Below are 12,824 nucleotides of genomic sequence, written 5' to 3' on the forward strand. Positions count from 1 at the left end.
GCAATGTTAGCTGCTCACCATAATTTTGTAGCTCTAGAGTAATTAGTTGCTAGATAAATAATAATGTCCTATTACGAATAAAGAAACACCGTTGATTTATATAACTAAAAGAATTGTTGAGAAATAACGTCCTATCCGACAACGGGAATATGTAGCCAAGTGCGGTCGTCGTTAGAACTAGCTCGTTAACTTGAGATGCGTAAAGCGTATTTATACGAGTCACGATTGCAGTCAATTAATTATATCTTTGCATGGCATTACATTGCATATCATAATAGGGACGTCGGTGGATCATAGAGTCGTCGGGAGTTGCTGGAGGGATGGTGCTTTTGGAGATCATGTCGCCCTGATGGAAAGCTAACTTCTGATTATATTTTTCCCAGGCAAGCCCCGGTGCATAACCCCTACTTTCTGTAGTTTAAATTATATTTGTACATTAAGTTTCAAGGAGTTGAATGAAACCACTTGCATATATATCTTTATCCTATGAGTCTTACTAGTATGACAGGATCGTGTAGATTGCTATGCTACAGGACTCCGGTAGAAGTCGAGTGATTGCCTGTCACTCGCGAGAGATAGGAAATATATTATTGGATTACTATCACTTGGAAAATATGAAAATGGTGACCGGGCAGGGATATGGTTTGGGTATTGGTGGGTGTAAGAAGTTGTGTCGCCGCGGAGGCGGGTCATAGCTTGGTTACACCGTTTCTCCCTGTCTGGTCGATTAAGGACCGATCGTGCATATGACTCTAGGCAGGTCACAGACTTATTATCTCGAGCACATACTTGTGTATGGGCGCTTGGAAAGCTTGTTGCTCTCTTGTCGCGGATCTGGCTCTTTCCGGACCGACTATCAGGGTTTTATTTTGGTGGAGGAGGTCCTTGCACCGCACTGAGTCCGGGACTCAGAGGCGGGGGCTTGGAGTCCCAGTTTGGACGGGGACCTGGACACCCGGGACAGGAGAGTGATGGGTTGGTCCTGCTTGTGCCCGGGGTACAAGTGGGGCGTGTGTTTTCGGGGTACCCAGCTGGGGGCATTGATTCGCGAATCGCCGGGCTATCCGGTACGGCTTGTCTACGGTTTAGCATCGTAGTAAGAACTGAAAGATGAAAGATGGAAGATGGACAAAGGAAATCTGATTGCTTACCACTTGCTTGAAAGTAGCACAGGTGCTTACATAGAATGGTTAGTTAATGAACCAATGCGTCTATTAATAAAAATCAAATATAAGGACGCACGCTTAATAATGCTTTCTGCAAATGCAACCCACAAACCTGATAGCCTTGCATATCCTTGGAGTCTTTTCTTTTCTCCTATCGGGTAAGTCTTGCTGAGTACAATTGAGTACTCAGGGTTTTACTCCCCCCTGTTGCAGGTGACAGGTGGACGCTTGAGCTGACCTTTGTGTGTGGATTCCTCCTGGTGGGCTCAGAGAGGATTTCCTTTACGCTGCGATCGTAGTTGCTATTTATAACTCTCACCAAATACTTTTATAAATGAAAGTTTCATAATCTGTTGCCGTAGTCTATATATATCAATACTTGACCATGTCATTAATAGATGTTTATTTCCGCTGTAACTCTGTTCACATGTTTCTATTCCGCTGTTCAATTAAATTATTTATAACTCTGATAACATGATTTCATTCCACTGTTATATTAATAAATATTATACTCTGATGTTGTATTAAAAGTGATGTAAGAAATGGTTACGAATGATGTAAGCTTTATTCTCTCATTTGTGATTCTGGTGGCAAAAATGTGGATTTTTGGGTTCTCCCCTGGGGTGTGTCCGACGGAACCGAGTAATCTAGTGTTCTCCCCTGAGTGCTTAGTGTCTAATGGAAGACAAGCACTCCTGTGAGGCATTAAATTAGGCGGTTCTGCCACAAACATGTTGTTGCTGAAATTGATGGTATGGAGGTGACCTTGAATGCTTCATTTGTGATGGCCGATTGGAGCTAGAACCGGCCGCTTGTTTGGCATATTTGGACAACAACATATCAAATGTTGGCTTGATCTTCTTCTGTTGCGCTTTTGCCTCATTCACCTTCCACTTGCCAACCTCTGGACTTTTAGGCTTGATGAATTTTGCATGACTTCCTTGCTGCGCTTGCCCCCCAGGTACATGAGTTTTCATAGTGATTTTTAATGTCTCCTTGCCATTGGGAGCCTTCTCAAGCACAACCTCTCTTCCCAGGACCTTGTCATCGGTGGTTATGACCCTTGGTTCGCCAATAACAACCATTGACTTCCCTTTAGCAGCTTCGGCTTGTTCAGGCCGAAGTAACACCTTCTTCCCCTCCAAATTTAAAGTGTTCATGGGAAAGGGAGTCTTGTCAACTTGCATTTCAGCAAAACTCAATCGTCGATCGTTTATAGCCGATTGGATCTGTCGCCGAAACACATTACAATCGTTAGTAGCATGAGAAAAAGAATTATGATACTTGCAATAAGCTCGCCATTTTAGCTCCTCAAATGGCAGTAAAGTATGTGAAATTTTAATGTACTTGTCTTGCAGCAAAGCATCAAAAATCCTATCACATTTAGCAATATCAAAAGTAAACTTCATCTCTTCTTCATGATTCTTGCGAATCGGCTTAAGAGCACTACAAGCATATGGTTTGGCCTTTGAAGGCCAAACAAATTCAGCAGCATAGACATCAACTTCAGCATCCGAACCAGAATTATAATAAATAACATGCATGCAAGGACGATCAGTTTTAGTCTTATAACTATCTTTGACATCTTTGCTTCGGCTTTCTTGAGCCAAAGCTCGCTGCAAGACTTGGTTAACAGTTAGAAATTCATAACCTTCTAATTTTTCTTTAATGTGAGTTTTGAAACCATTAAGCACAAGGTCAGCCAAATCTCTTTCTCCTATCACGAGACCATAGCACCGGTTTTTAACATCTCTAAATCTTTTGACATAATCTAAAACCGATTCATCATGCTTTTGTCTAACCGATGTAAGATGTGATAGCCTAAGTTCATTATCGCCGCTATAAAAATGATCATGGAATTTTTGTTCTAGCTGCAACCATGTTGTAATAGAACCAGGAGACAAAGCAGAGAACCATGAAAAAGCTATACCGGTTAAAGATAAAGGAAATAAACGAACTTTCAACTCATCCGTGGAACCCGCTTCACCTAATTGAGCAAGGTATTGACTAACGTGCTCCCATGTGGTTTTGCTATCCTCGCCATTAAATTTAGAAAATTCAGGAACCTTGTAACCTTGAGGATAAGCAATAGCATCAAAGCAGGATGGGTACGGCTTTTGATAAGTTCGTCCTCTAACCTTTGGTTCAACCCCAAAAGACTCAACAAACATCCTATGTATATCTTCTCGTAACCCCACCATAGCTTATCCTAAATTGGTTGGGAGTGCCCTAGGTGGTGGCATAGAATTTATAGGAGTGTTGCTCGTATTTAAAATATGTGACGTAGGCATCGACGGTGTAGAACATTGTGGCATGGTTTTATTTGGCGCCGAAACTCCCAAAGATGGTACGCTAACAATGGGATTAGGATATGTAGGCATTACCATTAATTCACTTCCAGGTGTAGCTTGCTGCCCAGAAAAGACATTCATCGGCATGCCATATGTGGGTTGTTGTGGCAATTCCGATAAATCACTAGGTGCTGTTGTGTTGGGGTTTACTGCACTAGTGGATGCACCAATATGACTATTAGAGGGCTACGGCGTATTTTCCTTAGCTTTCATCATATTTATCATAGCCTCAGTAAGAAGATCATTATTCTGTGCAACGCAAAACTCTAATTCGGCCAACTGTTCAGGAGAAAAAGCGCTACTTACAGAATTTTGTACCTTTTCTTTGCCTTGTAGAGGAGGGAAAGTGATCTTGCCGACTGCTGTGATATTACCTTGACGATCTTTGTTGAAGTTAGCAAGGAATCTATCCATCTCTTCCTTCTCATGCTTCTTCTTGTATGCTTCATAAGCTTGGCGATGCTCTTCGGACAATTCATCAAAGGTAGGCTTGATGATGTTGTCGGTGCTGATATCCGCGGGCTTTGGGATCTTGCTGCTAGACATGACTGACAGCGGCGTAGATGTACCTTGATCTTCCTTCTTTCCCCAGCGGAGTCGCCAAAAAGTGTGTTCGCACACGAACACGTCACGTGTGCCCCCAGCGACGAGCGCGGTGCGCAAGACACGTAGCAAGGGGAGTCTCGTCGGGAGCGCGATACGCAAGACACGCCAGCGAGAGCTCTTCGGACCCGACACCCCACGCTCCCAGGAGGGACCCCGTTAGGGAGAGCGGCTGCGATGGGCTGTCCTAGGACCTTGCACTCGCTATCGCAATGAAGTAGACGACAACGAAGAACAAGAAGCAAAAACTAGAGCTGAGAGAAAATATTAGATGCAAAATAATGTAGTAGATTGATTTGTTCGATTGTGTGTTCGCAATCGGCCATCACCCTGTACATATTTATAGGGTGACTAGTCTTTCCATGAATAACCGAACAAGGCTTTCCTAATCTACTTCGACAATGTCTCCTAAACCGGCACGTCTGTCTCCGTGAAAAAGCGCAGCCTTCAGCCCTGCATCTTACCCGTCTCCTTAGGGCGGCCCGACCCCAATGATCAGGCGAGGCGTACCCAGACCTGTGGGGGTCGGGCAAGGCGTAGTTTGTCCCTAGGGATCGGGCAAAGCAGAGTCCCCGTGCCTAGGTCGGGCGAGGTGGACCCAGTCCCTCGGGGTCGGGCGAGGCGGAGTTGGTCTCTGGGAGTCGGGCAAAGTATAATCCCCACCCCAGGTCGGGCGAGGCGAACCCAGACCCTCGGGGTCGGGCGAGGCGGAGTTGATCTCTAGGGGTCAGGCGAAGCAGAGTCCCCGCCCGGGCGAGGTGGACCCAGACCCTTGGAGGTCGGGCGAGACAGAGTTGGTCTCTGGGGGTCGGGCGAAGTAGAATTCCCGCCCCAGGTCGAGCGAGGCGAACCCAGACCCTCGAGGTCAGGTGAGATCGAGTTCGTCCCTGGGATCGACCGAGACGGAGTTTCCGCTTCCAGGTTGGATGAGGCGAATCCAGACCCTCAAGGGGTCAGGCGAGGCGGAGTTCATCCCTGAGGGTCGGCCGAAGCGGAGTTCCCGCCCCCAGGTCGGACGAGGCAAATCCAGACCCTCGGGGGGTCGGGCGAGGCGCAGCCTTGTATAACTTCTCCTCTAGAGGCTGAGATGGGTTGTTGATTTGGTCATCAACAGGCATATAATAGGATTAATATTATGCACGACATGTGGGTCCCATATATAATTATGATTTTTAGCACCAAGCATAAGGAAGGTTTAAGATGGTGCAAGCGGATTATATATAGTTGCAATCACGGTTCAACAAATATTTCTGTTGGACGCTCTATTAATAGACATTTGATGCATGACTCAGTGTCCTATATATCTCCTTGTGCCACGTGGTAGCTCTTTGCTTCGCTAGCTTTGGTAGCTCAAGCGAGTACTTCACCTTAGGCCCTCTTTGGTGCGGCTCACATCGTTTGTTGCTGGCCATTCGAGCATGTTGTTGCAGCTGTGGAAGATGGCGGCTGCAGCGGTGGCGGCCTTCCATGGCATACTCGGTCATCTTGAGATGCTTTGACTCTAGTTATAATTTGAAATGGAAGGAGTAGTTGATATTTGTTGTTGACGACTAAACTTAAGAGTATATTACAATGGGTCTGTTTCATATCCAAGGGCTAATTATTAGCCACCTAAAAATATATAAATTAGCTCTAGTCTATCTAAATAGGGTCTAATTTCTTAAGCCAAGTCTCCAACTGCTTGTTAACAAACTAGGGGGACAACCTCAGTTAATTTAGACTAATTTTTAACCCTAGTTAGTAACTAGTCCTAACCGATTCAAACAGGTCTTTAACTTATAACAAAACTATCTAGAATGATAACTCTTTTGGAATGGATGGAGTAACTGTATAGTGATATATACGACCTTATGTCATAAGCAAACATGTCAAAAAGCACAGGAAGGTGATTAGTGAGCCTCATTAGGCCTTAGTGTTGGTGGTTAATTTGTGTACAAAGGCACAGCGGCCGCGTCAGCATTCATTACTAGCTACTTGGATGTGACTTGTCCATGAAACGTCGAAGTCGAATGGGACATGACAAGAGCCCTTAAATAAATCCATGAAAACTTTGAACCATGGCCATTGCAGTGATGCATGGCTAACTGGTGGACACGGCGATGGTCATAAAAATTTCAATTTCAATTAATAAAGCACTCCTTCATTTGTTGACATGATATATGAGCGTCTACCTTTATATTACTGTAAATCGTAAAATACAGTTGTTTCAATCTACACCACAGCAACGCCAAAAAAATTGAATCTTGTATAAAAAAAAATCATGTATGTAGTAATATACTTTTATAAAAAGAAACTACAGTACTTACCATCAAACTACACCTATATTGATATATCATAATGTTTTAGTCAAAATACATCAACTTATCAAATGGAATAAGTGGCTATGTTCTTTCGAACTTATCAGCCGGTTTATATCAGCCGTACTTCAGCTTATTCTCTCACAGAACACTATTGAATCAGCCAAAATCATATTCAAATAAAGTGTAATGAATGCTGAAAAACCAAACCAGGAGTAGAGCTGCTTCAGTTCGGCTTCATCTGCACTCAGACACAACACATGTGTATATATATGCTTCCGATCGATCCAGATGCTGCTTCTGTTCCGTGGCATAAATGCATGACCTGACCCAACCAGATTCGTGCATGTATCACTCATGTTCTTCTTCTTCATTTTCTTTTGAGCTTTGCCGCGGTACCTTTAAATGACTGTGAGCTGTCGATCTAGATGATTTTTATCACATATTACCTTCTAGGAGGTAATAAAAGCATAAGGAAAATATTTTCCAATTAGATCTAATTCCATATCCTATTAGGTCTCACTTGCATGCATGATGTAAATTGTAATCAACAAACTAATGTTCCTATGTTTGTGACAACGTGACATATCATGCTAAGATGATTTTTAAACATTTTTGTAACATTTCTTTTTTCACGTACGTTTGCATGTACGTCACTTGCTAAAATACACGTATATGCATGCTTAATATTTTTTGTGCTTAATCCTTTTATGTAATGTAGTCTTAATTGAGTTAGAATAATACACACACTTAAATATGTAACGTGTTAGCATGTAACATGTTTTAGATCGCTAGTGTCACACCCTGAAAATTTTCATTTTCTAAAATAGCCAAATTGATTTATTTAAGCAATTTTTGTGAGCATTGAACCTAGGGAAATAATAGTTTTATGGAATTAAAATCAATTATAAGGTTAGTAACCTCTTTACGCATACATGCTGCTGCAAATTCATTCTTGGGATGATTGGTTTGACCAAATTTGAAAACAAGAATTCAAATCCATTTTAAAAATACTTTTGAAAAACTCTAAAAATAAAAAGAAAAAAAAGAATTTCTTCTTTTCTCTCCATCCCTTCCTCACTTCTGGCCTAGTTGGCCTTTCTCTTTTTCCCGCGGCCCGCTCGCCCTCCCCTCTTCCCTTCCTGGGCCGGCCCAGCTCGGCCAGGCGGCCGTTGCCGCGCGCCTCTGCCTAGGTCAGCGCCGTCTCCCACCTCCCGCAACCGTCGCGCGAGTCCATGCCGCAACCGCCCCACGCCCGCTCCTCGCATCATGGGCGTGTCACCCCGCGTCCGGCCTCTACAAAAGGGTGCCGTGACCCCCGTGTGCACCCCTGCTGCCTATCCCCGCTCCCTTTTCGCTTTTGCTCGAGCCAAGGAAGCCGCAACAACTGCCACGCCGAGATCCGCTGTCCGCCTCCACGTGGCCGCCGTCCCCGAGCCACCGTCGACGTTGATTTTCCCCGCTGTGAGTTTCGCCGTACTCCCCTCTCTCTTCCCGTGCTGTTTATTTCTCATTTCATGGCTTGTAGTGGCTGTTTTGCGTGCGCCCACGAGCTTTCGGCCACCGGCCATGGCGACCCTCGCCTCAGCCATGTCCTCTGGCCCCGTTCTCGGCCTGGGCGAGGTCCCCTGCTTCCCCTCCATCTCCCGGTGTCCTCGGTTCTTCGAACCGTGGCCCGTAGGCCTTGTTCCCCATGCGCCGGTGACCACCTCGCCGCCGGCCATGGCTAAGCCGCCGCGGCTGCACTGTTCCCCGCTAGCCTCCCTTTCTCTCTCTTCTCCTCTCTAATCCGAGCCCTCCATTGTTTGATCGACGGCCCAGAATGGCCGATACCCTTTCGCCCTAGCAGTTTTGCTTAAGAGACCCTGGGTTATTCTAAGTCCTAACCCGCCGTCCCTAGCGTAGTTTCCAGAGTACGCTTTCTCGTTTTGAAAACGTAAAGTACACTGTTTTAGTCCAAAATACGTTTTCAGTATTTACAGAAATGCCACTAGATTTGTTTTGCTCATAAAAACTTCGTTTTAACTCCGAATTGACCCGTTCAAATTGCGTTGGCTTCATAATTTCATAATCTACGTGTTAGTACCACTGTTAATCAAGTTTGCAACTTTTAAATTTCATGGTTAGGTTTAATTAAATAAAGTGCTATAGGAAACCCTGTTTAATTCATAACTTTCGCGTTTTAGCTCCGATTTTCGTGAACTTCACGTTGACGTGATCGTAGCGAGACGTAGATTCTTTTCATAAACATTTTATCTTGTTTTCTATACTGCTGGTGTACTATTCTAACTGTAGGATTGTTTGCTTTGCATGAAAGTTCCTAGAATATTGTGTGTTGCTGTGTTGGTCGTGTTCAGACGGTGAGGAGAACGTTGAAGATCAAGAGTTCTTTGACGACCAGCAGGACCAGCAGGAGTTTGTGAACCAAGGTAAGTATAGCATGGGCCTACCTTGATGTCCTATTCACTTTAATCATTTACTCATGTGCATGCATTTAATTTTGATAACCATAAGGACATCCTAGTTATTTGATGACATGTTCCCTTGACTCCTTTGGGTTAATTGCATATTGGTAGATTGCTAGTGCTCTAACTGAACATGATCTATACAATGGTTAATGGTTCTATGAAACTAAAAGTATAACATGATTTATAACAACTGATCCATAGGGTGAAGGTGCAAATGACTTTTGATCATGTTGCTCCTGGCCCTCCATAAGGACTTATCTATCGGCAAAAGCTAGGACTAATAGTGCAACCGTGAGAGTCATATGGCTCTGACTTTAGCTCAGTAATAGGACCTTTTCTAGCTTGTTAGAGGTTACCTTTAAGGCGCAAGAGGGGCTTGCCACATTGGGTATAGGGCTACCTCTGTTCCTATGTGTATAGCCGCGATGTATATGTGCCATAGGAAAGGAGGGTTCCTACATCTGCCTACCGAGGAAACCTAGCGGCCCTAACTTGTTAGAGAAACCTATGAAATGGCTTCATAGTGTACCCTGCCCGCTCACCTAGGCAGTGACATGGGAGTAATTAACCCGGGCATATGGGGATCACGACTCATGGTGAATGTGCACCACCTCTGCAGAGGGTTACAAACTATTATAACAACTGTGCTCACAGTCACGAGCGGCCCGTAAAACTCACAGAATAAATGGTTACTCATTGTGGTTCATTTATGATGGTATACGATGATAATATGATGCAAACGACTCTGATATCTGCTTATGTGGGATTAAATGGGAGCTTAAGCATAACTTGATTAAACTTGATAATAAAATCTGGACTTACTAAAAGTGCTAACTGCAGTAAACATGTGTCATCCTTTTTGAGCTACATAACCCCATGTTATCTTGTTAAGTACGAGAAGTACTTACGCTTGTATACTTTCTATATTTGGATAAAAATCCTGGATGGGTAACAGATGACAACAGGTATGAGGAGTTTCTTGAGGATTATTAGGCTTGTGGTCAACCAGTTGACCTTCCCTGTGATGGTGTTCCACGAGAGAGAGTTATCTTTTTTTTTCCGTTGTGATGTGTAAGACTAAGTTATGTTATAATTGTGATGTAAGATACATTGTGATGATACTCTTTTATAATTTGTCAGCTTGTGTGTGTGACTGATCCCTGGGCACATATGAGTTAGTGCATTCAATTTTATCCTTAAAATTGGGCGTGACAAATTAGTATCAGAGCCGTGTTGACTGTAGGACGCAAGCCTAGATAGAAACAGTCGTTTTAGCATCTTTGCTCCTCTGGTTTCATGCTTACTGTCTTATTCTTGTTATTTTATTAAAACATTTATGCTTTTCATACCTTAATCTATTATATAAAATTGTTGATTCTAATTCTATCTCACTTTAAATCTATAGATGTCTCATAATCCGAAGACCGCCCGCCTCAGCACTGCTGGCTACCGAGCCTTGTTCACCCCACGTGCTCCATAGGCAGAAAAAGAGATTGTGATCATCTTCAACGATGAGGAGATGGCTACCCCGACACCTGCACTTGTTCCTACTCTAGTTATTGCACCGGTCTATCCTGTTGTAGCTACACCTGAGGAGTCATCAGCTACTTCACCTACACCTGTGCCATCCTCAGCTGCCCCTGTGGTGGATGAGGAGATAGGCTGGAAGTGCAAGTACTACTTCAAGCTAGCTCGGGAGATGGCCTACTACCACACCCTCCTCACCCATGTGCTGGATGACTACTACCCCGATCTACATGCCTCTATCAGCTATCATTATGCAGTGTACCAGCATCCTTTGGAGGCAACCTTTTAGAAGGTAGAGCTGGTTGTCACTACTTGAAATGACATTAAGAATGGACATGAGGTGGAGACCGTCCACCGTGCCACTGCTAGGAGGGCCCATGTATTGGATGGTATGGAAGATGCAGCGCAGGATGCCTATATCTACTACCATGGTTGTCGCTTTGAGGCCATGAGGGAGGATCATTTCAGGTTCCTTCCTCGCAATGATCATGAGGGTGTTTGGCAGGTCTTGGCACCACCAGAGAGTGACCCAACTCTAGAAGCAATAGTGCAACATGTCCATGCCATGCAGGGGGTGGATGAAGAAGTCAAGGAAGAGCTACGTGCATCACAGAGGGCTGAGAGACGCCTCTAGAAGCAAGTTGATGAACTACGTGCTCAACTTGGGCAGCCACCGATCTACAAGAAGAAGCGCCAGTCGTTCACCATGATTGACACCGCCCCATAGGTGTTAGGTGCATTGTTTACGATTACAATGTTGTTAGTTCGTGAGTCATGCTTGTTGGTCATGTGAACTTTGATGATTAGATGTTTTTAATTGTGAACTTGGTTGATTTGGAGTTTGGTTGTTTGCTAGAAGTTTGTGGGCATGTCCACAACTTCCTTAGGTTGGAACCTTAAGTTTAGATGATGTTCTTAATGTAGATGTGTTTGCTTTATCTTATCTCTACTGTGCTGATTTCTGGAGCAGCCTGTGATCTTTATTTTGTATCTCGAAATCTAGGCTGTCAAAAATTTTGAAAATTTTGTGGAGATAACTAGACTTCTGTATCTTTCTAATGTCTCTAGAATCACATCAATAGCTGTTCAGGTTTGTGAAATCTAGCTGTCATAAATTGATGTTCCTACGCAGACTGGAATCCAGAACAGATTCGGTTTAGCTCTATTTATGACCATGTGTATGTCAGAATCTGTAAAAGTGATCTGAATAAAAGTTGTAGCTGATCTCCTAAGCTTTCCAACCGTTCTTGGTACACCTCTGTTGGATCTCTGAAACTCAAGTTATGATAGATTTACTGAACTGTTGTTTTTGGAATCTTATCCAGAAATTTTTCAGCATTGTTCCTTATCTTTATAAGCTCTGTATAAATGGGAAATCTCTAAAATTTTGCGCATTTATTGGAAAATAGATGGCCGCAAGAGGAGGAAGAGGTAGAGGCCATGGTTGTGGGCGTGATGCTCTCATAAATCCACCACCACCGCCACTAGTGACTATGGAACAATTGATGGAAATGCAAGCGCAATTAATGCAAGCTATGATGCAGCGCCTGGATAACGAACCTGCAAGAGGACCACCGCCTGTTCAGGTCAGAGATAAGCATGGAGAGTTTATGAAGGGTCGACCACCGGTGTTCACCCATGCCTTAGATCCTATGGAGGCAGATGATTGGTTACGTGCTGTGGAGAAGCAACTTAACATAGCACAATGCAATGATTTTGAGAAGGTGTTGTATTCTTCTGGTCAACTCCAGGGAGCAACTCAGGATTGGTGGGATTCTTTCCAGTATGGATGTCCCAACAACGCTCCTGCTATCACTTGGTAGGAATTCAAGGACAATTTCTGGTCTTATCATATCCCTGATGGACTGGTGGAATTGAAGCAAGAGGAATTCAGATCCTTTAAGCAAGGATCCATGACTGTGGCGGAGTATCGTGACAAGTTTGCTCAACTGTCACGTTATGCTCCAAATGATATAGCTGATGATAAGGAGAAGCAACGTCATTTCCTCAAGGGACTTTATGATGGCCTGCAGCTCTAGCTGATGTCCAACGCCTACTCTAACTTTCAGTCTTTGGTGAACCGCGCTATTGTGATCGACGATAAGCGTAAAGAGATGAAAGCCAAGAAGAGGAGGCTTCAAGGGCAAGCTTCTAGAAGCAAAACATGCCCGCGTACCTATCCCCAGCAGGGTTTTCAGCAGAGGAGTCATGGACCATCTAACTAGGGAAACCGTGGTCAGTATCCTCAGCGTAACCAGTTCCAGCAACGCCCTCAGTACTAGCAACAGTATGGTAACCAGCGTTCCCTGCAATAAACTGGCAATCCGGCAATACGCCAGGGAATGACCAACAATGCTCCAATGAAGAGTGGTGCACCCAATAACCCCAATGCATGCTATCGCTATGGAGAAG

Source organism: Miscanthus floridulus, chromosome 6 (genome assembly GCF_019320115.1).
Source record: "Miscanthus floridulus cultivar M001 chromosome 6, ASM1932011v1, whole genome shotgun sequence".
In the NCBI taxonomy this organism is placed as follows: domain Eukaryota; kingdom Viridiplantae; phylum Streptophyta; class Magnoliopsida; order Poales; family Poaceae; genus Miscanthus; species Miscanthus floridulus.